Consider the following 24,472-nt stretch of genomic DNA (forward strand, 5'->3'; position numbering starts at 1 on the left):
GTCGTCACTGAGTGATCATATTCTCAAACTCTTTGTATTTTGGGACAGCAGTGAGATGAGATATCGAGCAAATATTCATATAATTTCTTTTGTTTCCTCTTCTTAGAGGAAAGAGCTACTAAAGATTGGACAAGCCCTAGCGATCTTCTCTGAATAACAAGGTAAAAATCGTCGAAAATGATACCACTTCACAGTTAAGGTATCCCCGTGATCATCGTCGTGTCAAAACAATTTAGTAAATTAAAAGCCATTTATACTGCTTTTGGAGAGCGTGTTAGATGAAATAAGGAGGTGCGTCATGGATGATGTAAGGCAGGCAGCATATTGACCAGGGGACAGGGCAGTCAAGCCAAGGTACTGTACTGTGAAGAATGTAACAGACTCGTACCGCGTATTTATTCCAATACGTGCTAGAAAAATGTCTGTGGTACGTTGTCATTGAGGCACACAGTCAATGCACTCAAGGTCTTCTCTTTACATCTTCTCCTGCCTCCCTCTGCCTCAGTTTGACTCTCCTAGCTCTGGTCAGTGTACTCCTGGCCTAAGAGAGGCCAATGATGCCTGAGATATTTCACTGAAATTCGCCTACCATCATCTAATTTAAATTAACATAGGAATATGGTACTCATTTAGAGCAATTTGCAATTGACCGATATATAGCAGGAGCATTCTCCAATCGAGAATGGAATGGTCAATAAAGAACGCTGAAACAGATAATTAATCAATCAAGATGCCCAAAACAATTGCTAGATACACTCAAAATGGTTGCTATGTAATTACTCTTATCACTTCCATTTACTTTGACCACTACTGTTTCTCAACGCCACGTTTCTTTCTGCTTCTAATTCTTTTCGTTTGATTTGCTGTGAAGGAAGCAGTAAACGTGGACGTCGCAGAACAATCATTTAGAAATGGACTGTTTGAGAGTGTAATGCCACAATATGGATGGATGAAAAAAAAAAAATCGACAGAGTCCTTAAGGCCTCTATTTGGGAATTAACCCCTCGTGACGGCGGAAAAAAATATCGCTAAATTTTCTTGTACGTGTACGAATTGAGAAAGTTTTCAGCGTATAGGCCTAATGCTTCTTGTAGACGATCCAAGGAAGCTTGAACAAGACCATTCAATACCTCAAAGGAATATTGTTCAAGACACTTGAACAAGAGTCTCGAATGAACTTGAAACAACTTTTACACGATCATAGACATATTGAATCATGTTTTATAAACTTGTTGATAGATGGCAGTTCAAAACAAGTGACTGTAACTATGAAAACAAACAGAATCAAACCTGCGTACTGCTTTAGTAAAGACCTGCACATGAATAGCTATAATATTAACATATCTTTCCTAACTTTCTGCAGGCATTTGTAATTTAATAGACTATATTAAATATTTAAAAAAAAAAAAAAACAGGCCAATTGATTTTGCAGCAAGCCCATTGAATTTTCACTAAGTATTTTGTCCCTTTTACATTAAATACGGGTTAGGTTAATTGACGTTAAAAGAGTAAAGTGCTGCTTAGGCATAAAATCGTTCCTTATACTAAGTTTTTTAAAAATCTGATTATTCAATCAAGCGTGCTGATGACAGAATCACACTCAAAAAGAAAAAAAAAAACGAACTGTTTCCTAAAATTGTGTGTATCACGAGGCAATGACTGTCTTTTGATGTTATTTATGCTATGGCATTGCAGACTGTTTAAAGAAAAGGCTGAAAACATAGGAAACCAAATCGACGCAATGATATTTTTTCAGCTACTGGACTTACCGCTCATGGATCAGGACATGTGGATCAGACTTTCTTCACAAACCTATCCCATATTTGGTACTGGTTAAGAATAACCCGTCAAACAAATAGTAATTTTACTGTTATGTGTGAGTGCGTTTGAAAGAGGATTGTCTGGGATAATAATTTCCACTGTCGGAACATGCCTGTATAATGCAGGAAATAATATTTTATGTTTAGAAGTTTAATGTTACCAGTATCAAATGTTCACAAGAGCTATAGTTGAGTTCAAATGAGTGAATACGATGTCAAGGGTTAGGTGCACTATTCTTATTTATGCGTGATTTTTTTTTCCTTATGTTTCTTGTACTATAACATCCGCCGATCAAGCGCCTGCTCCCTACGGATGTACTCTTGCGTGGACCCCCTTCTATGCTCCTGCTCTGACTCTGTTAAATAGCATTTTCAATCTTAGTGTTTTTTTTTGTTTTTTTTTTCACTTTCTAATATGTGGCATATGTCAGGATGCGCATTTGTACCTTACGGGAAAGCATTGGTAAATTTAATCTGCACGCATGAAAGCAACCTCTACCTTAAGAAATAACATCTGAAATACTATAAATATGGATTTTGTGATAAAATAATTACATTATAATTGGATAATATGTAATCATTTCCAGGGTACTTCAGTTTGCGAATATTATCAATCTGTACGCAATTATTTGATATTATCCCAGATTAATAGCAGTACAAAACGTCTTAATACATCAAGAAAAGTCAGTTATATGTTTTTTTTTTATTTGATGGACTCCTCTTTCTTAATCTACACCCGGTATTCAAATTAATACGTATACTTCTTATTGCCTCAAAATTTAACAATAGTTATGGTCATGTAACTATATATATCGTATATATTATCAACAAAAAATACTAATATCTTCCAGTGCAGATATTAGCTTTTGTTTATTATTATAATGCACACTTGGAACATCAGATAATTATGGAAAAGAATAATGAAAAGATACTTATTCAAGAACTGCCGCCCTGTCTCACGACGCCATCGTGGTTGTTTTGTATTTTCCTACACTCAACTTGAGCACTGATTGGCTATTGAATACTCTTGAATTAGATTGTTTAGAACAGGACCGAAACGAAATATCTTGAACGAAATTATTGAATTCAAGACAAAAATGACGTCAGTGCTGATGTCTTTTTCATCAAATAGTCTTGAACAAGAGTCTTGTTCAAGCTTTCTTGGATCGTCAAGGGTCATCTTTCTTACAAGCAGTATAAGAAAGATGGAAACTATAAATTAGTGAAAGTTGCAAACTAGTGGAGTCTGAGCGCTTACTTATTTAATCTTTTGATAATAACGCTGGATTACAATGAGGATATTTCCAAAAATTTATAGCCTGACACCAAGTTATCGCCCCACTGGTAATAAGTCATGCCATACAATGTCACCAATCAGCTTGTCGATCCCAATAAACTATGGATTCGACACTAGTTTCTCGGTCATTTGAACATGTTAGTATTTACGTTACACTCAATGAGGAGCTAAACTTGGACTTTAACTGAGTCAGGAGTTAGTATTCATCTAAGCGATTCCGAAAGCTATGGGTTTGACACTAACATCCGGCCCAAGACGAAAAACGAAAAAAAAGAAAAATTCTTTTTTGCTGCTGTTGACTTTAGGATGAAATGAAACCTAAGAAGAATATTATGCTATTTGGATCTCGAACAACTGGACTTGTTCCGTTTAATCCGTCATTTGTTTGGAAAATATATCGGATGCAGAAGAGGAATAATCAATTAGAAGTTCTCTGGACAAATGTCTTCAAGAGATGCTACAGGAGTTGAGAGGTGAACAGAAGAACAACAAAAGAAACGAGGGTGCAAATTTAGGTGCAGAGTTTGCTTCGTCAGGTAGCCAAGATGATTCTGGACAAACTTCAGGCAGGAATACAACCTTAGACTTCGATTGCGAGCAGCTCCTCAAATGAAAACCAATGTCACGCTTGTTCATGTCTTTAGAATAATTATTCAGGCCCGAATTGGGTTCAGTGGGTGAACTGTTTAAATTGGTAAGTGGCAATTGTAATGAGAACACTACAGACCCCAGGGGCGGATCCAGGACCGACATCTGGGAGGGGCGGTGGGTTGTCATACTGCTACTTTTAAGGGCTCCAAACTTTGGGATGGGTTTTATTTATATATATAAAATAAGAAAGTTTTCTCTTCTGGGGGGGGGGGCGATCGCCCCGATCGCCCCCCTGGATCCGCCCCTGACAGACCCTTATTATGAATGTCCAATTTGCAATACCGGACCAGGGAATGTCTGTTTTTGTATATACATAAATTGTACAATTAGTGGTTTTAATAAAATAAAAACATCGTAAAATACTTTTAAAAATGCTTTTAAGTGCCAATGTAGCTTCTATTGAGTAAAAAAAATTCTAAAAACAAGCCTTGTAAATGACTTGCCAAAGTTACTCGTATACGGTGTAAAATTGGCACCCAAATATATATACACAGGCAGGGCCAGATTTAGAGAGGGGTGCAAAGGTGCACGTGCACCCCTCCCTTCGTTGTAAATATACACTACCTAAAGTGAGAAGCTAAAGTGAGTTTTGAAAAATCAATAGTTTGTCAATTTTCTGAAGGTTCAAGGAAAATAATTCATCGAAAGCAGACATTTAGCATTTCCAGAGGAATTTCTCATTCACATCACAGATGCCTAAAGGCATTTAAAAAACTAAAATTTAATTCAAATGTACTGATAGTTATTGGTGCATCTCCTCAGAGAATCCTGGATCCTGTCCTGTATACAGGTACAACTTCGAATTTTGAAAAAGATGTTGGAGATATTGCAAGAGGAAGGTTTAAATATGAAGTTGACATTTTTTTAAAAATTGAATCTTCAATAGTTTCTGAAACATCTTGTAAAAAGTTCAAAAAACTTGCCAATGTTCCCTCATTTTACGGTACGTGTTTAGACCTGGAGGAGATTTATTTGTGTACGAAATTTGCTGTCTCTAAATGACCTCTTTATCAGTAGAAACTGGATGCAGTTAGCTAAGGATAGAAGTCAGTGGAGAGCTTTTGTGAATGCGGCATTGAACCTCCGGGTTCCATAGGCCATAGAGTTAGTTAGTTACTTAGTTAAATGACCCCTTTATATGCGAAAAGCTAATCATACACACACACACATGGACGACGATTATAGTTGCAAAAGGGGACAGTTACCCCCCACTTTTTTAAGTGACCCCTGAATGTATATAGTTTCATTTGGAAATGTACAGTTTTTGTATGTATTAGTGGTTCATTAAAAAAAAAATGGTACGGTATAGCATTTGCCGTTGCGTGAGTACACATTGGTTATTTGTCTTCCTGTGGAGTTAAGAAAGTAGCAGGAATTGCGTTTTAATTGCAATTCAAAGCGATTAATATTGCAATTGAGTATTTCTTTAAATGTCGTAGCATATGCTTGTAGTATTTACTGTCTTTTATTTTTTAAGAATAATAACATTACACGTAAAGGCATGTGTGGAATTAAAAATATCAGTTGTTCCTTAATCGCCAGTTTCAATGTAACTTCTAGAGAATAAGCCTCATTATTCATTAATATGATTAATATTATTCTTTATATTTATTTGTTTTGTAAATTTCGTTATTAAATAATCTGATCACACAATTTTCCAGACAGAATTTTAAGATGTTCATGAGCAAGTAATCAAATCTCTTCTTACACTTTCTTTGTTGAAGAATACAAAGGGCTAGCACCTACTTTCATTGCTCCTGTCAATTTCCTTAATAAAATATGAAATACGATATAGGTATTTTAATTGAAAAATATAGTATCCTATTAGTTATACAACCTTTCGTCAAACAAAGTGTTAGAAATAACCAGGAAAATCAACATTAATATACAAATATTCAAATCATGTCTTGCTCTCCACTTTTAACGTCTAATCGCCGCCACTGCACACACACACACACACACACACAGAGAGAGAGAGAGAGAGAGAGAGAGAGAGAGAGAGAGAAAGAGTGAGAGATTATTTTGTTATTAAAGATCCTTATCGTGCTTCTATGCACACCTTCTGTGTACGTTGTCATTAAAGTTAAAAAAAAAAAAAAAAAACTTAAAGGACAAAAAAATCACGTTTCAGATTATCAGTCTATCGTATGACGCGAAACTGCGAAGAAAATCTTCGTTTAATACTTTTTTTTAAATCGCATGTATTGAATACAACTTAAATATAGAACTAAAGATACCAAAGACAATAAAAGTGAACTGTTAGCATTTTTATCTAGCATATGCATGGCGAATTAAAATTTGCTTGGGAGCGGTCCTTTCATGCGCTTCCGAGATAATGCACAGTAGACTGAATTGTCTTAGCTTCTTGATTAATTTCATAACGATACATTTTCCTAATCGCAAGTAAACTATAATCGTATAAATATGCTGTAATTTTGTTGCATCGTGAGTTAAGGCATACAATAATTTTTTTATAAGCGGAAACGATTCGTGTCTGTGAGCTCCCTTCTGGCTACACTGATAAAAATCCGTTATTTGGGCAGCGTTTTTTTTTTTTTTTCATTCGCTCAGCCGCGTTACTGTCAGCCGGTGCCTTGAGCATTCAAAACCGGCGAAGTATCATCATTGCGAATGATTTCTCTTTTGGGTTTATTTATTTCATAATTTTGAAGAAGGAAAGGGAAGGGGAAAAGGACGTGAAACCAAAACAAAGGATTGGACAAAAAATAAAGATAAAACGAACAAAAAACAAAAAAATAACTAAACTTAATGTTTGCTTAACTCTACTCTCATTTCTAGCCTTGTGAGATTTTTTTTTTTTTTTTTTTTTTGTTTTATTGAGTTCGAGTTTGTTACGTGTGTGTTGTTTTGTATGTCGTGTGTTTTGTGTTTTCGTGTTTACCTATTGGTCATCTTCTTCTTTCTTCTTTTCTTCAGGTTTTCACTCTGTAGGTTTGGTTTCTCTGGTTTCTGCCTGCATTTCTCTCCTGTGTGTTCTATTTCACATTTGCACTATTTACACTGGCTTTTCACCTTTATATTTTACCTCTTTTCACTATCCTGCATCAACACTACACTACACTCACTACAGATATTGACACTGACTGCTTTTGATGAAATCACTGACCTTCACTAACTAGTACTTACACTATGAAACACACACACTACACTTACTTTTATCTAAATTTTCACATTTTCAAAACTTTTAATTTTCTGATGCTTCTATATAAGCGTTTCCTGTTACTTTTGCTTTGATGCTTTAGTGTTCTCAGTTGCGTATCAATGCCAGTTTCCACCCATTTGTGCTGGCTTGAGGTCCAGGGCCCACTCAGAGCACTTAGTGCAGGCCCTGGTCCGTTTTATCCTTCGGCCGGCACGCCCGGGATGGGCCGTCCTATTGGCGAGAGTTGCTGTATGTTTTATCTCTGAGACACTATCCTCGCTTCACCTCTACTCATGCACTTACGCAACATTCACTCTTGCACCGGAGTTCCTTTCCAAACCGAGAGGCTGGAGGTGCAGCACGCATTCTGGTCCTTGGCGAAAGCACGGTAATCCAGTGCTTGGATTCCAGGAGTCTTTTCTCCGGTCCGAGGACTTCTTCACACATTCTTCCACTTGCACTCATCCTTCTATTCTTCTTCTGTAAGTTTTTCGTCTTAGTTCGGAGTATTCATTTGTCAAATTTTCCAATTTTTTGCAGTCTTCCTCTACTTCTATTATTTCTTTCAGCGGTTTTTCTCTTATTTGAGTTCTTAGTTCTAAAATTTCTTCTAATAATGGACACCACATGACATGGTGCTCAGGAGTTCCTTCTTCTCCGCATTCACACGTTGGGCTGGGTCTTAACTTGATTCTGTGGAGGTGTTGTTCGTATGGTCCATGGCCTGATAGATAATGAACCAATCCATATGTTGGGTTTAAGTGGTTTATTTTTAGTCTATCGACGATGCTAGGGAAAATTCTATGTAATCGTTGCGCTCCACTGTATTCCTGCCATTCTTTATCCCATAGTTGTATTATGTTGTCGTTAATTTCTTTCTCATCTTTTAGTTCCCTGTTAAAAATTTCTCTAATTTTCCTTTTCTCTTCTTTCCTTAGCCAGTAATTTGTTGCCCTTTGTAATAACACATAGTTCATTGGTTGGATACCAAGGATTACACAGAGTGCGCTACGCGAAGTAGTGTTAAAAGCTCCAGACATTCTGATTAATAGGTTTCTTTGTGGTCTATTGATTTGATTTCTGTAAGTCTTATTTCTTAATAGTCTATCAATCCAAACGCTGGATGCGTACGCCATGGTAGCTGACAAAATAGTTTCTTGGTATAGTCTTAGTATTTTTAATGGTAGCCTGTATCTGTTTCTTGCAATAGTGGTCAATTTATTCGCTACACTGTTTCCCCTTTTTACTATATATTTCAAATGTTCATCAAATTTTAGTCTATCATCTAGCGTTATGCCAAGGTATTTTATGCTTTGCACTCGTTCTACTCCTACTCCATTTAATTTTATAGTCGGATTTCTTTGTAGTTTTGTGCCGAAAATTAGATATTTGGTTTTCTTTGATGATATCCTTAATTTACTCTCCATACTCCATTCTTCAAGTGTTTCTGTTATCTTTTTAACTTTTTCTTCTAATTCCCTTCGGCTGTTTCCTGATGTTGTTATTACGACGTCATCGGCGAATGCCACTATTTTATCGACTTCTTGCTTTTTGTTTATTTTTTCCAAGCAAGGTTGTAATTCTATGTCCCATAGTAGGGGTCCTAATATTGATCCTTGCGGGCATCCTTTCTCTGTTTTAATTACTATGTCGCCCTCTTCATTGGGTATTATTATTTTTCTGTTTTCTAGATAGTTTCTTATCAAATTCAGTAAGTATGCTGGTATTTCCAATTTTTTTACATTTTCAATTAAGGATGGAAACCATAAATTATCAAATGCTCCTTCGATGTCAATGAAGAGCGCTAATACATATTTCTTTTCGTATATCTTTTCTTTGATATCGTCTAGAAGAGTATTTATGGCGTCTTCTGTTGATTTTCCTACTCTGAATCCAAATTGTAGTTTGTCTTCAGTTACGTTTCTGTATTTTTGAATTCTGTTTAATATTACTCTCTCAAAAATTTTTGATATATTTTTTAATAAGCATATAGGTCTATATGAGTTTATTTCTGATGGATCCCTTTCTGGTCCTTTTGAGAGAATAATTAATTTTGATGCTTTCCACGGCTCTGGAATTTCTTGTTTCTTTATTAGTAAATTGAAAAGCTTCGTTAGGTAGGGGACCCATAAATCTTTAGTCTTCTTGTATATTTCGTTTTTGATGCCATCTATACCCGGAGATTTCTTGTTTTTAAGTTTTCTAAAGATCTTTTCTATTTCTTCGTTAGTGACTTTGTTCGATTCTGGTACAGTTCCTGTATGTTGTTCACCCGTTTTGTTTCTTAGTACTGTGTTTCTGTGTCATTGTTTTCATCTCTGGGAAAAAATTTGTTCGCTAAAACTTTTAGAGTTTCTTCTCTGTTTGAGGTGTATGATCCATCTAATATCTTGACTGTATTTAATACTAATGGGTTTATTTTTTGTGTTATGAGTTTGTATGGAACACCCCATGGATCTATTTCAATATTTTTCTTGAGGTAAAGATCCCAACTTCTTTTCTTAGCCTCTAATATCGCTTCCTTATATTTATTCTTTGCGTTTCTATATTTTTCTAATCTTCTTTCCTTTAGTATTGGGTTATAAGTTGCTTGATAACTTTTCCGGGCTGACGTTGCAAGTCTTTTTAATCTTTGTAGTTTAGGTGTCCAAAAGTCTTCATATACTTGTCTTTCTTGACTTTCCGGAGTAGCCTCTTTTAAAGCTTTTTTTGTTGCTTGTTCAATTTCGTTGATTATTTCGGTCAAGTTTTCATCTTCATTTATTTGGGGTAGATTTAATTTGTTCTTGAAATTAATCCAATTTGTCTTGGCTATATTAAATTTTTTTTGTTCTTTTCCATTTTTCTCAATTTTCATATCAAATAGTATTATTTCGTGGTCGCTGAGAGTGAGTTTATCTCCAATCTGCCAATTTTCAATCCTACTTGTTATTTCAAATGTTCCGCATGTCACATCAATATGAGAGCTGCCTCTATTCCCTACAAAAGTTGGTCTGTTTCCTATGTTTGAGATTACAAGTCCGTTTTGCATTACAAAATCTTCAACTATTTCTCCTCTATCATCTGTTTCCGGGGCACCCCATAAGATTGATTTTGCATTTGTATCGGCAAGGATTAATATTTCCGTATTATTCCTCTGCCATATTATCTCTTGAATTTTGTCTATGAAGTCACGTGTTTCTAAGCTGTATTGGAAATACGCATTTATTAGCCAGAATTTCATGTTTCCACACTTAACTTCAGCTGTTGTTATCCAATTGTTACTATATTGGGTTAGTTTAAGTACTTCAATTTCTCTATTCATGAAAACTATAGCTGTTTTAGATTCCTGTCCTCCGTACATTATTTTTGAGCTTGCTGGAAAGGTTGTTAATTTCCCTTTTAGTAAATATGGTTCTTGTGTTGCTACGATATCAATCTTTTGGGTTTCTATTAGTCTTCTAAGTTCCATTGTGGCTATTTTACTTCCTTGTGCGTTATTTTGCATAATTTTCAAATACTTCTGATTTTTATCCATATCTCGTATATATGTAGGCATCAGTTTCTGATTTCGTTGGGTCGAAGTATACTCTACCATGCGCACGCACCAGTTGTTTGTAAACATTTTCTAGCGTCCAGTATATCCCTCGTCTCTCAAAAACCTCATCCACTAGATCAAGTAATTCCCATCCGTTTGCTTAATTCTATTTGCTTTCTCCAAGGTTGGAAATGTTATAGTTCTTCCATTTATATGAATATCTCTTACTATCTGTCTTAATGCAGTCATTAGGATTTGTTTTTCTTCCAATTTTGCTAGCCTATACATATTGTTTATATTTTCGTATAATTGTACATTATTTATTAATTTAATAAAAAGCAAATGTTACTCGTTGAGGAAATGTTACAAATTCTCATTATACTCATTCAGATGTTATAAGTATAATTGTTGAAATATTTTATACATCCCTTATAGGATTTAGGGTTTACGATTTAGATTTCTGGGCTTTCGGCATTTATGGCCATATTAAACCGTCACGTTTGCGGGATGGTTTCTTTCGGCGAGCATAGGGAAAGGGAAGGAAGGAAGCGGCCTGGGGCCTATATATTGGCCTAGTGCGAATGAAGAAAACCCGGGAAAACTTCATTCAGGATGGCTGTACACTTTTTTGACCGAGTGCCCACCGTACATCCCTTATAATCCCCAAATAATGTTTTAATCAGTTTTTTCCCTTCTTATATATATTCAGTATTACCCTTTTTCTCTAGGTTTTCCTAACATTTCTTCATTTATTTTTCGTTCCATTTACTTTATTTTTTAATACATAGATTTCAAATGTTTCCAGTTGTTTTCCTGGCATTTTCGTAATATCTAGGGATGCGCACGAGTCGAGTCGAGTCGAGATTTAAGCCTGTCTCGACTCGTCTCGAGAAAATGTTGTCTCGACTCGAAAATATGTTTCTGTCTCGACTCGTGTCTCGACTCGACAGTCTCTGTCTCGACTCGACTCGAATTCGACTCGAGACAAAATATACGAGTTAAAATATACGCACACGTCAGCCAGACCATTATAACTACCTACTTAATTATCAGTATGTCGACCTTTGGAACGGATAACAACGGCGACGTGTCTTGGCATGGACGCAATGATCCTTGGTAGATCGCCGGAGAGAGTTGACACCACATATGCACACACAGGTCACCTAATTCGAGTAAATTCCGGGGAGGGGGCGATGCGCCGTGACGTCACGTTCAATCACATTCCAGATGTGTTCGATTGGGTTCAGATCCGGCGAGTCGAGGGGCCAGCACATCACTTGGAACTCGCTCCTGTGTTCCTAGAACAACTCCATCAAATTCATGGCCAAGTGACATGGTGCATTATCTTGTCGAAAAATACTACTATCGTTGGGAAACATGATCGTCATGAGGGAGTGTCCGTACTCTGCAAGCAGTGTGCGATACGCCTCGGCCGTCATGGTGCCTTGCTCGAGCTCCACTAGACACATGGATGCTCACGTGAATGTTCCCCAGATAATAATTAAGCCGCAGCTCGCTTTTCACCGTCTCGCAGTACAAGTGTCAAGGAGCTGTTCCCTTGGAATCCGACGGATTCGCACCCTCCCATCGTCATGATGAAGAAGGTATAGGGATACATCAGAGAATGCAACGCTCTACCACTGTGCCTAGGTCCAGTGGCGATGTTCACGTGTTTATTTCAGTCGTAGTTGCCGATGTCGTGGTGTTAACATTCGCACATGAATGGGTCATCGACTGCGGAGGTCCATCATTAGGAGTGTTCAGTGCAATGTGTGTTCAGACTAGTGTTGTGAAGGCCTGAAAAAAAAAAAAAGAAAGAAAAGAAATTCTGGGTTGAAAAGAACAATTTTTTTACGGTTCTCCCGAGCTTGGAAAAAAAACCGGAAAATTTGGGTAAAATTGAAATTTTCGAATATTATTTTATTATATTATGCTTTCAAAATTAAAAGTGTTTTATATTTACTAGTTTAGAGTTAAGATAATTGAGTACTTATATTTCTTGTAATAGAATAGGGAAATTTTGTGCATAACTCGTCCAAACACTTCAAAGTTAGCACCGTGATAGAATGGAGTCATGGCTACAAAAGAAACTAAAATATAATCCTATTTAGCTTAATTAGTATAGACGCATTAAAATTATCTTAAGCAATATTCTGAAGTTCCCCCTTGATGGCAGGGAAGTGTTAAAATAACGGGGCCAGAATCATTTTAGTTAATATGTTAAACATATTATATAGAGATATATTCCTTGTTCTATGTAAAATTTCCGGAAATTTTGAATCAATTAGAAAAAAAAATGTTCGGAAATATTGGCAAAAACAGGAAAATATAGTTTAGAACTATTTTTTGACCTGATGCTAGTAATCTTACTTGCTGTAACATGTCTGCAGCATATACAGTAGGAAGTCGAAAATCCGAACTAACTGGACTACAGGTAGTTCGGATTTTCTAAAATGACAAAAAATGCCATTTAGGCTTGCATATACTATACGGTATGTTCTTCAATCGATACAATGGTTATTCAGTACATACAGTAATTACAATACCGTACGTAAGGCTACTTACATTTAGTGTTTCTGAAGAACCTGCTTGTACTCTAAATTACACTGATCTTGTAAGTCACGCTTAAAACTTATAGGCCTAAGAGAAAATAAAAATAAAAATATGTATGACAAACAACATACAATAAAAATATGTATCAAAATATGAATGAACTTTTGTAAAAACACTGACTTCACTCAACGTCGACGGACACACTATTGTTTGTTTATCGCTAGCGTTAAGACAAAATGTAAAAAGATTCTGGGGACCGGGTTCGGATTTTTGACGTTTCGAATTTTTGACGTTCGGATTATCGACGTCCTATTGTATATACAATGTATTTCGCTAACGGAAAAAATACTTAAAGCAACAGGTTCTAATTATACTTTTTAGTTTTCTGATTTCTGGTAAAATCCCTCTTTATTCTTTGTATATTTTTCGAAAAACTCAAAAAGAGAGATGATCTTATTTACACTACACACATATACCGCACAAGTGAGTGAATTTGAGCAGCGAGAAATTATTAAAGGGTTGAGTATGTGAAATTTCCGTTCGTTATTATTACAGACTTGCAGAATACCCGTTCTTCGCACGGGAAGAATACGTTTAATTTTGAACACAAAGGGCACAAAACTGTCACCAATGAACTTATGGAGCCCCAAAACTATGAATTCGACATTAATACCGGTAATTTTCAATTACCGTTACATGTCACCCCCCCCCTTAGAATACTAATGGGACTGAATTTTTATTTAAACGGCCGGAAGTGTCACTGTTTATCTCAGCGACCCTCAAAAATATGGATTCGACACTAATATCGGTCATTTTCAATAATTTTTATATATCTGCTCCCTCTCCCAAGTTGTGGGGCCAAATTTTGATTTAAAGGGCATCGGAAGTGTCATTGTTCATTTCAGCGATCCCAAAAATTGTGGATTTGACACTAATATCTGTCATTTTCCCCTCTCCCCTTCTCTAAAGGTTCACCTTCAAAGTGAAATGATAAAAATCATCCCGAACATCATCTATTTTGAAAATTTTATGGAGGTCGATCTGATGATTCAGGAGTTATTAAGTTAGAAACATAGTCACTTTCATTTTGATTGTAATAGATAATCTGTCGCACTAGAAAACATGTGTTTATTTACATATAGGATTTTGTGCATAAAGTTTATATAAGTGTCTATATTAAAATATTAAATAATAGTAATTATATGTTTTAGTGCATGAGTATTAGTGAAGTTTGCTTACTGGTCTTTCTCTTAAGAAGTGATTTGGTTAAAATAACAAAACTTCACTAGATCAAAGAGAATATTAAGAACTCAGTTTCATTAAAAATACCTATTTGTTGCAACAGGAACACTTCATGTTGGTAGGCTTGTATGTAACTGTAAAAGTTCTGTAATTAATGCACATTCACGAATAAATGACATAATAGAAATAAGTGCAGACTATTAATTTTCAGCTAGCTGAACTTGCGCTCTCTACACAGCGCATCATTCACATATGAGCATGAATCTCCTTGTCATTCCTCATATCTGTATATGTCACTGTACAGATACAAGTGAAGGGCGCCTTCATAAAAATCGGCAAGGGGTTTCATAAACGGGAAATTTTTTCGATATATTTTTTTTTTTCAATATTTCGCACCGTTTGCAAGATTTGAGCCCATTTGTAGTTGGAATTTCTAATTCATATACGACCAATGTTTCCTTTCTTTTTGCATGCATTACGTAATAAGTAAATAAATTACACACACAATTTATTATGTCAGAGATATACGGAGTTCATTGTAAAAAAAAAAAAAACTCCCCAAACAATGAAGAGTCATCTTAGACTGGAGAAATGGTTATCCTTCGTTTTCTTATAATTTGGCCATGAAACAAACAAACGCCTGAGAGATATACAACCCCTATATACAACTATGCGATGTTGGAATATATAACTCATAGGTTATGATGTTTTACCTTTTCAAAAATTTTAGTATTTCCACTGTACCCCTAAAAATGTAACAAAGAACTAATTGCCATGTTTTTTTAAAAAAAATATTCAATTAGAACTGGACAATTTACACAAAATTTGGAATCGACCAATGAAAACCTCACGTTTCTAGCACTTGTGGGTTCAAGATCTCATTGTCGAAAGGACTGGAGACAAACATATACGCGTAAATCTAGTATTTTAATATATAGATAATGATTGGAATAGTTTTATTTTCGAGTGCTATTTTTTAATATTGGCAATATTGAAATTTTTGAACTTATATTTTTCAAGCGTTTGAAGAAAAAAGATATGATTACTAGTAAAATTAACCTAATTCAAATATTTTTATTTTTTCAATTTTTCCGATTTTTCAAGAAAGAAAAAAACTGTTTTTTACCAACTTGTTCAAAATTTCCGGAAATTTTACAACACTAGTTCAGACATACCTGTACTTTGCCCAGCATTAAACTCTGATGTTGGTTCCGACGCAGTTCGCTACCTGTCCTGTTTTACCAGTCTGCCCAGCGTACGACGTCGGACAAATGTAGTGAGGTGGGGGGCGCCCAACCCCTCGACGTTTGGACGTCGTTTCCCCTTAGTTTCGCCACTTGTTGAAGACACTTACCACAACACTCCTCGAACACCTGACAAGTCCTGCAGTTTCCGAAATTCTCGTGCAGAGTGTTTCTGAATGAGTACTTTCTTCAAAATAATATTAAAAGCTATAGAAAGATTTTCGAGACATTCGAGTCGAGTCGAGATTTTTAGGAGCTGTCTCGACAAGACTCGTGTCTCGACTCGAAAATTCGAGTCGAGAAATACGTTTGTCTCGACTCGTCTCGAATTTTACAAAGTGTGTCTCGACTCGAATCTCGACTCGAATTCGAGTCGAGTCGAGTAGAGATTCGAGACATGTCTCGACTCGTGCGCATCCCTAGTAATATCCATACTTCTTTCACACGTAGTACAATACCCCTCACGAAATATTTGATAAACCTTTTCCTTAACTCTGAAGTACTCTCTTCTTTTTCTTATCGGTTTCCTTTGACATGTTCAACGATTTTAAAAAGTTCGTTCTTTATGTCTCTCTGTCTGGTGTTCGTTATTTGCGATTTTTTCAATTTTCAGTACTCCATTCCATTGAGCAGCGTTTCCCAACCTTTTTCAACTGGCGGCACACTACAGGTGTAACTTGAATTCTAGCGGCACACTCATGTAGATATTATTATTATTATTATTATTTGTAAATATAAAATACCGTGGTAATTTATTTCTGTGATTACTGATCTCACAGAGAACAAAGCTCGATGACTGGTTTTCGATAAATTATTATGCTTATTTTTTCATTCTAATTTAAAAACAGAAAACAATTGTAATGAGATATAAGACTCAGGTTTTTAAAAATACACTTTCTTTTTCAAAAACTGTATCCAACCTTTTACTAAGAAGGAAGATCACTAAATAACGAACGAACAAACTAATCTCTTTTACTTTTAAAACACATTTGTATGCATGTTTGCGTTGTCGAATGATATTACGAAACAGTCTGCAACAATAAAGAAGCAATAATGGTCATAACAATGATAACAAATGTTTTTTTCAACATTAAAAATGTACAGAAAAATAACCGAGTATGAAAATTTAAATTGTAAATTCATAGTAGATGTTCATAGTATTGTGCAATACAAATATACATTTTCCTCTATGTTTTGCAATTTGATTGCCATGAATTAATAATTTTATTTCAATTTCCTCGCGGCACATCGGTTGGGAAACGCTGCCATAGAGCATCAAAAGCTATCTGAAAGAAGTGATGGAATTTTTCCCGAGATATTAGCCAAAAGAGTTCCGATATCGGAAGATTTAAGGAGCCATACCTCGGGAACCGTACGTCATAGACAGATTATATTGATGTTGATTAATACCAATATTGATTCAATAATTATTACGTCATTAGTTATTGATTCAATAATTATTACGTCATTAGTTATTGATTCAATAATTATTACATCATTAGTTATTGATTCAATAATTATTACGTCATTAGTTATTGATTCAATAATTATTACGTCATTAGTTATTGATTCAATAATTATTACATCATTAGTTATTGATTCAATAATTATTACGTCATTAGTTATTGATTCAATAATTATTACGTCATTAGTTATTGATTCAATAATTATTACATCATTAGTTATTGATTCAATAATTATTACGTCATTAGTTATTGATTCAATAATTATTACATCATTAGTTATTGATTCAATAATTATTACGTCATTAGTTATTGATTCAATAATTATTACATCATTAGTTATTGATTCAATAATTATTACGTCATAAGTTATTGATTCAATAATTATTGAGTCAATAACTAATGACGCAATAATTATTGAATCAACTGGTATTGAAAAAAATCTTTTGAAGTTCGTTCTGACAATGCTCTTCGAACATTCTCAACTGGTTTCATTTTCCATTCACAGTCTACAGTAAGTATTATCTTCACGCTAAGAACGTAAACATAGGTACGCTGCGTACGGGGTTAAGCCCTGTAAATATGTATTATTTATTATTTTACTTATAATATTTTAATACCCATGTTGTTGTTATGTTTCTTGCAAAGACTTTTTTTTTTAACCAAACGAATCCTTCTTTGTCTTTTGGTTGCATACCGCTCAAGAATTGAATTCTTCACTTGGAAGATTTTCAATAGAAACCATCATCCAGTAATCCAATGATGAGTCTCCAAGTCGACGTTTCGACAGCACTGTTAACATACGCAGTTTTCTTTTTTCTTCTTTTCTTTTCTTTTCTTTTTTATACATGCGCTTTTGAATGCATCATAACATAGAGTTGAAATCATATTAGTATATATACTAATGTTGACATACTATGATTTACACTTTTTGCCAATGATTTTAAGGAGTTTGCATCTGCTTGTAAATTATCTTGATCTATATCATGAAAACTGACAAAGATTTCTGACATCTATTTTTCTTATCAGATGAATACAATAAAAAAAATGCAAGGAGATTAAAGTACTACGTCACTGTCAGCTATTACTGTGTTAGTATTTTTTTAAAAAAAATCAAACATTTTTCTTCTTCTACACGGTCTTCTCTTATACACGTCATAGACTTAACAATTTTCTGCAAGGGGAGAGTAAATTTCGAAGCCTGGGGATAATACCCCCGGTCACCACCTTTAAAAAAGAACACAGGGTTAAACTGTGGCAGATGGTCTAACTAGCTTGTTGAACATCAATGCAGAAGTTATTATTCGTACAAGCAGAGCTGAACTGAATAAAATTACAATAAGATTCATCTGAGAGAACTACCTTTCACATTCGAGGAAAAATACTGCAATTGTGGCACAAGCATGCTTTAGAGTTAGAGAAAATAATAAGTGTTGCTTAAGGCCTACCGCTCACTGGCAACATTTTGTCGGGCAACTATCTTGTTGCTCTGGAGTCTTATGGAAGTCCGCTCACTGAGGCGACGGCGACAGAAAAGTTGCCGAGGTACCGCCAAGTAGAAAGGTAAGAAAAAAAGGTTTTCTACAAGTTTTTTACGTAACAGTTCGTTCGGTGTATAGCGCGTGAAAAAGAAGTGTTCGCAAAGGAAACTAACACGTTCTTTGATTAGTAACTAGCATGTCTTTAGTTAGTGATAAAGACTATGAAAAATTAATTGAGGAAATAGAGAAACGCCCAGCGTTAAAGAAGAAATATATATAAAGAAGAAATTATTGAAGGAAGTGTGTTTTACTGCTGTGAGGAACTAGAATGACCTTTCCAGACAAGAAAAAACAACACAGGTAGGTACACTCGTGTCCAAAATTATTGTCTATAAATATGTTTTTTGTAGGAATATAATTTGATAACGAATTCGCCGGGTATTTTTTATAATGTTAGTATGTGTATAATCACAAAGACATGTATGTGGAAAATTTTATGTCAAAAGAGTGAGAACAATAAAACGAAAATAAAACTTTCTTGTCCATTAGCAGCATTTTGTTTTACTCATTCTAATTTTCGTATTTATTATTCCTTTCCTATGAAATTTACCACAAATATACATTTCCCCATTATACACGTAGTATCAGTATTAAAAGTACCCTGCAAAATCATTATCAAATTATATTCTTACAAGAAGACAGTTATAGATATGGGACAATCATTTTTGACGTGAGTGTACATTATTTGAAAATGACATATCGCTATCATTATCATTACACACTACTACTACCGTTAATTTCCCAGAACTAGAAGAAATAAAGATAAAATTATCATTCTCAATTTTCTTTCCATTTCAAATATAAAAAAGAAAAAAGTGTACAGTATAAAAAATTGCCGATTTTAAAATGTGAAGAATACGCGGGAAGAACGAAGAAATCCAATTTTTATTTTATTGCTATACGTGGAACGTCTGGAAGTACAGTTACGGTACAGTGTTGTCGGATTGCCGCTTTTGTTAGTTTCGTTCTGTTAGTTATTTCCAGTCGTTTTATATTTTCGTTATTATTATTATCTTTTGATTTGAATAATTGTTCCCGTTCGTATTAGCTTACATAATGCTGTTATTTTTGTCACTCATTAACGCTCAGGGACGTCATTTAGGGGAAATGGAGGGGGCAATTTCCCCCCAAGAATTTGAGAAATATATATATATATATACAGTGGCGGATCCAGGATATGATCAAGGAAGGTGCTAAACCATAATTTGCCGTTTTATCCAGTGTAAAGCTGAATTGAAGCCCATTTTATCCAGTGTAAACCTGAGCGTCAAGGGGGGGGGCTATAGCCCCCCCATGGATCCGCCCTTATATATATATATATATATATATATATATATATATATATATATATATATATATATATATATATATATACTCTAATCTATTGTCTATTAATATACTAGTACAAAACGTGAAAGTCTTATGTCGGTAGTACTCTTGCCCCCCTCAAGCGAAGTTTGAATGACGCCCCTGTTGACGCTACCTTCCAAAATTTGATAGCACTGGTGTAATTAGGACAATTTGCTACAGAGCCATGTCCCCTTACTTCTAAAAATTGCAAGAACATTTTAGAAGATCTTGTTATAATAATGTTATGTCGTCTGAGTCCATCCCCCGTCCTCATTGTTAATCTTTTCAAATTATTTAGTTCCGCATTGTTAGTTCTACTCATGACTTTTTTGAACTTATACACCTTTAACACGCCCGAAAACCTGTGCACGCTAATTCCGACTGTGAATTGATTAGAAAAAAAAAATCATGTAAATGGTAAGGGTGCCCACGATAGTGTACATGTCGAATAGACCTTTCGTACTAATTTAAGGACGCTCAATCCACCCAATTTTGAGATTATTTTTCTCGAGACCCCAGAGAGGGACATGTTAAAAATATAGTTCTATTGGATTGAACGTCTTGAAATTAGTAGAAAAGGAAGATTTTGAAATTTATTCAAGCAGGTCTTATTTCATTTATTTAAATTTGTTTATTTAATCATTGTAATGAGCTGTAGTTTTTTTAAATGTCCGAAACCAGCGATTATATGAACTGTTCCGGTTGCCGATTATGTAAATTGTGATACCAAATGCTCGGCAACATTTCTGTTGCCGTCGCCAGTAAGCGAGGGTATGGCAACAAAACTGTTTTGTCTCCGTAGGCCTACCGCTCACTGGCAACATTTTGTCGGGCAATTATCTTGTTGCTCTGGCTAAATGCATTGAGTCTTATGGGAATCCGCTCACTGAGGCGATGGCGACAGAAAAGTTGCCGAGGTGTCGCCAAGCAGGGTGACAGCAGGGCAACAGCTCGGCGACGGAACAGTTGCGCAACATCTAAAAATGCATTGAGTCTAATGGGAGTCCGCTCACTGAGGCGACGGCGACAGAAAAGTTGCCGAGGTGTCGCCAAGCAGGGCGACAGCATGGCAACAGCTCGGCGACGGAACAGTTGCGCAACATCTAAAAATGCATTGAGTCTTATGGAAGTCCGCTCACTGAGGCGACGGCGACAGAAAAGTTGCCGAGGTGTCGCCAAGCAGGGCGACAGCATGGCAACAGCTCGGCGACGGAACAGTTGCGCAACATCTAAAAATGCATTGGGTCTTATGGGAGTCCGCTCACTGAGGCGACGGCGACAGAAAAGTTGCCGAGGTACCGCCAAGTAGAAAGGTAAAATAATAATAATAATAATAATAATAATAATAATAATAATAATAATAATAATAATAATAATAATAATAATAATAATAATAAATGTTTTCTACAAGTTTTTTTACGTAACAGTTCGTTCGGTGTATAGCGCGTGAAAGGAAGTGTTCGCAATGGAAACTAACACATTCTTTGATTAGTGACTAGCATATCTTTAATTAGTGATAAAGACTATGAAAAATTAATTGAGGAAATAGAGAAACGCCCAGCGTTAAAGAAGAAATATATATAAAGAAGAAATTATTGAAGGAAGTGTGTTTTACTGTTGTGAGAAACTAGAATGACCTTTCCAGCCAAGAAAAAACAACACAGGTAGGTACACTCGTGTCCAAAATTATTGTCTATAAATATGTTTTTTGTAGGAATATAATTTGATAACGAATTCGCCGGATATTTTTTATAATGTTAGTATGTGTATAATCAGCAAAGACATGTATGTGGAAAATTTCATGTCAAAAGAGTAAGAACAATAAAACGAAAATAAAACTTTATTGTTCATTTAGCAACATTTTGTTTTACTCATTCTAATTTTCGTATTTATAATTCTTTTCCTATGTAATTTTCCACAAATATACATTTCCCGATTATACACATAGTATCAGTATTAAAATACCCTGCAAAATCATTATCAAATTATCCTCTTACAAGAAGACAGTTATAGATATGCGACAATCCTTTTGGACATGAGCGTACATTAATCGATAATGACATATCGCTGTCATACTACACACTACTACCTTCATTATTTCCCACAACTAAAAAAATACAGATAAAATTATCATTCTCAATTTTCTTTCAATTTCAAATATAAAAAAGAAAAAAAATTGTACAGTATAAAAGTAGCCGATATTAAAACGTGAAGAATAAGCAGGAAGAACGAAGAAAGCCAATTTTTATTTTATGACTATACGTAGAACATCTGAGAGTACAGTTACGGTCACTGGCGCAAATCCCGTGTGGGACGAGTTGGACATGTACCCCCAATCTTGGACCTGGGAGGACTCTCCCCCCCAATAATCCGATTTAGAAGTGCTTTTTGCAGATAAGTGTGATGATTTATGTCCGACTGCCACAAAGGAAAGTGAGGTGAAATTGGTTTCTCTTGGTTTTCCATTTTTAATGAAAATACAGGTGTGCCACTGTGTGTGACGTAACCTGATGTGAAATCTTATCTCCTCCTCTCCCCTATGCCCTAGAACACGAAGAGTATATAGACTACCCAATGTCAGTAGAACCCATCTTTTCAGTAAATGCGCATTTCATCTATTTGTAGTATCAGCCTAGGCATCTACTCATCCTTCGTAAGCCAACTCTATAGCCTATGGAACCCGGAGGTTCAATGCCGCGTTCACAAAAACTCTCCATTGACTTCTATCCTTAGCAAACTGGATCCAGTTTCTATTTTGCATTCCTATTTTTGCGAGATCCATCTTAATACTGTCTTCCCATCTGCGCCTACGTCTTCCTAATGGTCGTTTACCGATTGGTCTTACCGCTAACACTTTGAAAGCGTTCCTACTTTCTTCCATCCTGGCTATATGTCCTGCCCATCTAAGCCTCCTAGACTTGATGACCCTAACGATGTTTGGTAAGCCGTATAATTTATGTAGTTCCTCGTTATGAAGTTTTCGCCATTCCCCATTCCCGTTCCTCTTGGAAATGAATATTCGTCTCAGGATCTCGTTCTAAAATACTTTCAGTCTATGTTCTTCCCTCAGAGTACGCGACCATGTTTCGAAACCATACAGAACAACAGGCATGATTATCGTTTTATACATTTTAAGCTTCAAATTCCTAGACAGAATTCGCGACGACAAGAGATTTTGAACTGAATTCCCTGTTTTAATTCGATATTTAATTTCTTCGTGAATATGATTTTCGTCTGTTAATATTGATCCTAGATTTTTGAAAGTATCCACTTTATCAAAAGTATTATTTAATATTTTAACGTATTCATAGTTTGCCGTGTTGCGGTCCCGACATACTTCCAGTATTTAGTTTCTCTGCATTTCTTTCTATTGTTCTCATATCTTCCCCTATTAAATTTACATCAGTGTACGCACAACCTGGTGAACACCGTTCAACTCCAGGCCCTGGTTACTATCTTTAATTTTTCTTATAGCGTATTCCAGAACAAAGTTAAATAATAATGGCGACAACACATTTCCTTGTTTCAGGCCATTCTTGACGTGAAAACTCGTGGCCAAAAATGTTCCTACCCGGACTTTACTTTGGGATTCATTTAAACATGCCTTAATTAATCTAATTAGCTTTTTCAGTACTCCAAATTCTGTAAGAACGTTGTATATACAATATTTCTCTCCTACCCGAGTCGTAAGCCTTTCTAAAATCAATAAATAGTTGACGTACCGGACTACTGTATTCCCGCTTCTTTTCGAGTATTTGGCGAATGGTAAATATTTGGTCGATAGTTGGTCGATTTCGTCTAAATCCGCACTGATAATATCCAATAATTTCATCTGCGTATGGGGTCAATCTTGCTAATAGAATGTTTGAAAGGATTTTATAGGATGTTGACAAAAGAGAGATGCCTCGATAATTATTAGAGTCAGTTTTGTCGCTTTTCTTATGGATTGGAAATATGATTGATTCTTTCCATTCTTGTGGCAATTCTTCCTTGTTGTAGATAAGGAGGATGAGTTTGTGTATCTTGTTCCACAATTTTTCGCCTCCAGCTAAAATTAACTCAGCCGGAATTTCGTTTACACCCGGAGATTTGTGTCTCTTTAATTTCTTTATAGCGATTTCTACTTCTATTCGGTTGGGTTCTGGAATATACGGTTCTGCGGTGTGTATCCCTTTCTCCCCGCACATTAGTTTTTGACTGCGTGTTAAGCAAATTGTCAAAGAAATCTTTCCATCTATTTAAAATGTTATCTGTATCAGTGAGAATTGTTCCATCAGATTTCTTTAATATATATGCACGAGGTTGATAGCCTTTCTTAAATTCGTTGATCCCTTTATACATGTCCCGAATGTTTTTATTTTTACTATTATCTCCAAGTTCCTTAATTTTAGCTTTCAAAAAAATCGCGTTTCTTTGTTCTAAAAGTTTTGGAAGTTTCCCGCCTGATATCTATAACATTTTTGTGTAGTTATTTCATTCGGATTTTGTAGCAAACGAAATTTTGCCTGTTTTCTCTTCTCTGCTAGTTCGAACCATGGTTTGTCCTACGTATTTCCGTGTGTCCCATTTTTTCTTTTGAGAGAGGATGCTTCATAAGCAAAGAAAAGAATTCAATTGCTTGAATATTTTTT

Source organism: Thermobia domestica, chromosome 4, assembly GCF_964235325.1.
Source record: "Thermobia domestica chromosome 4, izTheDome1.hap1.1, whole genome shotgun sequence".
Classification (NCBI taxonomy): Eukaryota; Metazoa; Arthropoda; class Insecta; order Zygentoma; family Lepismatidae; genus Thermobia; species Thermobia domestica.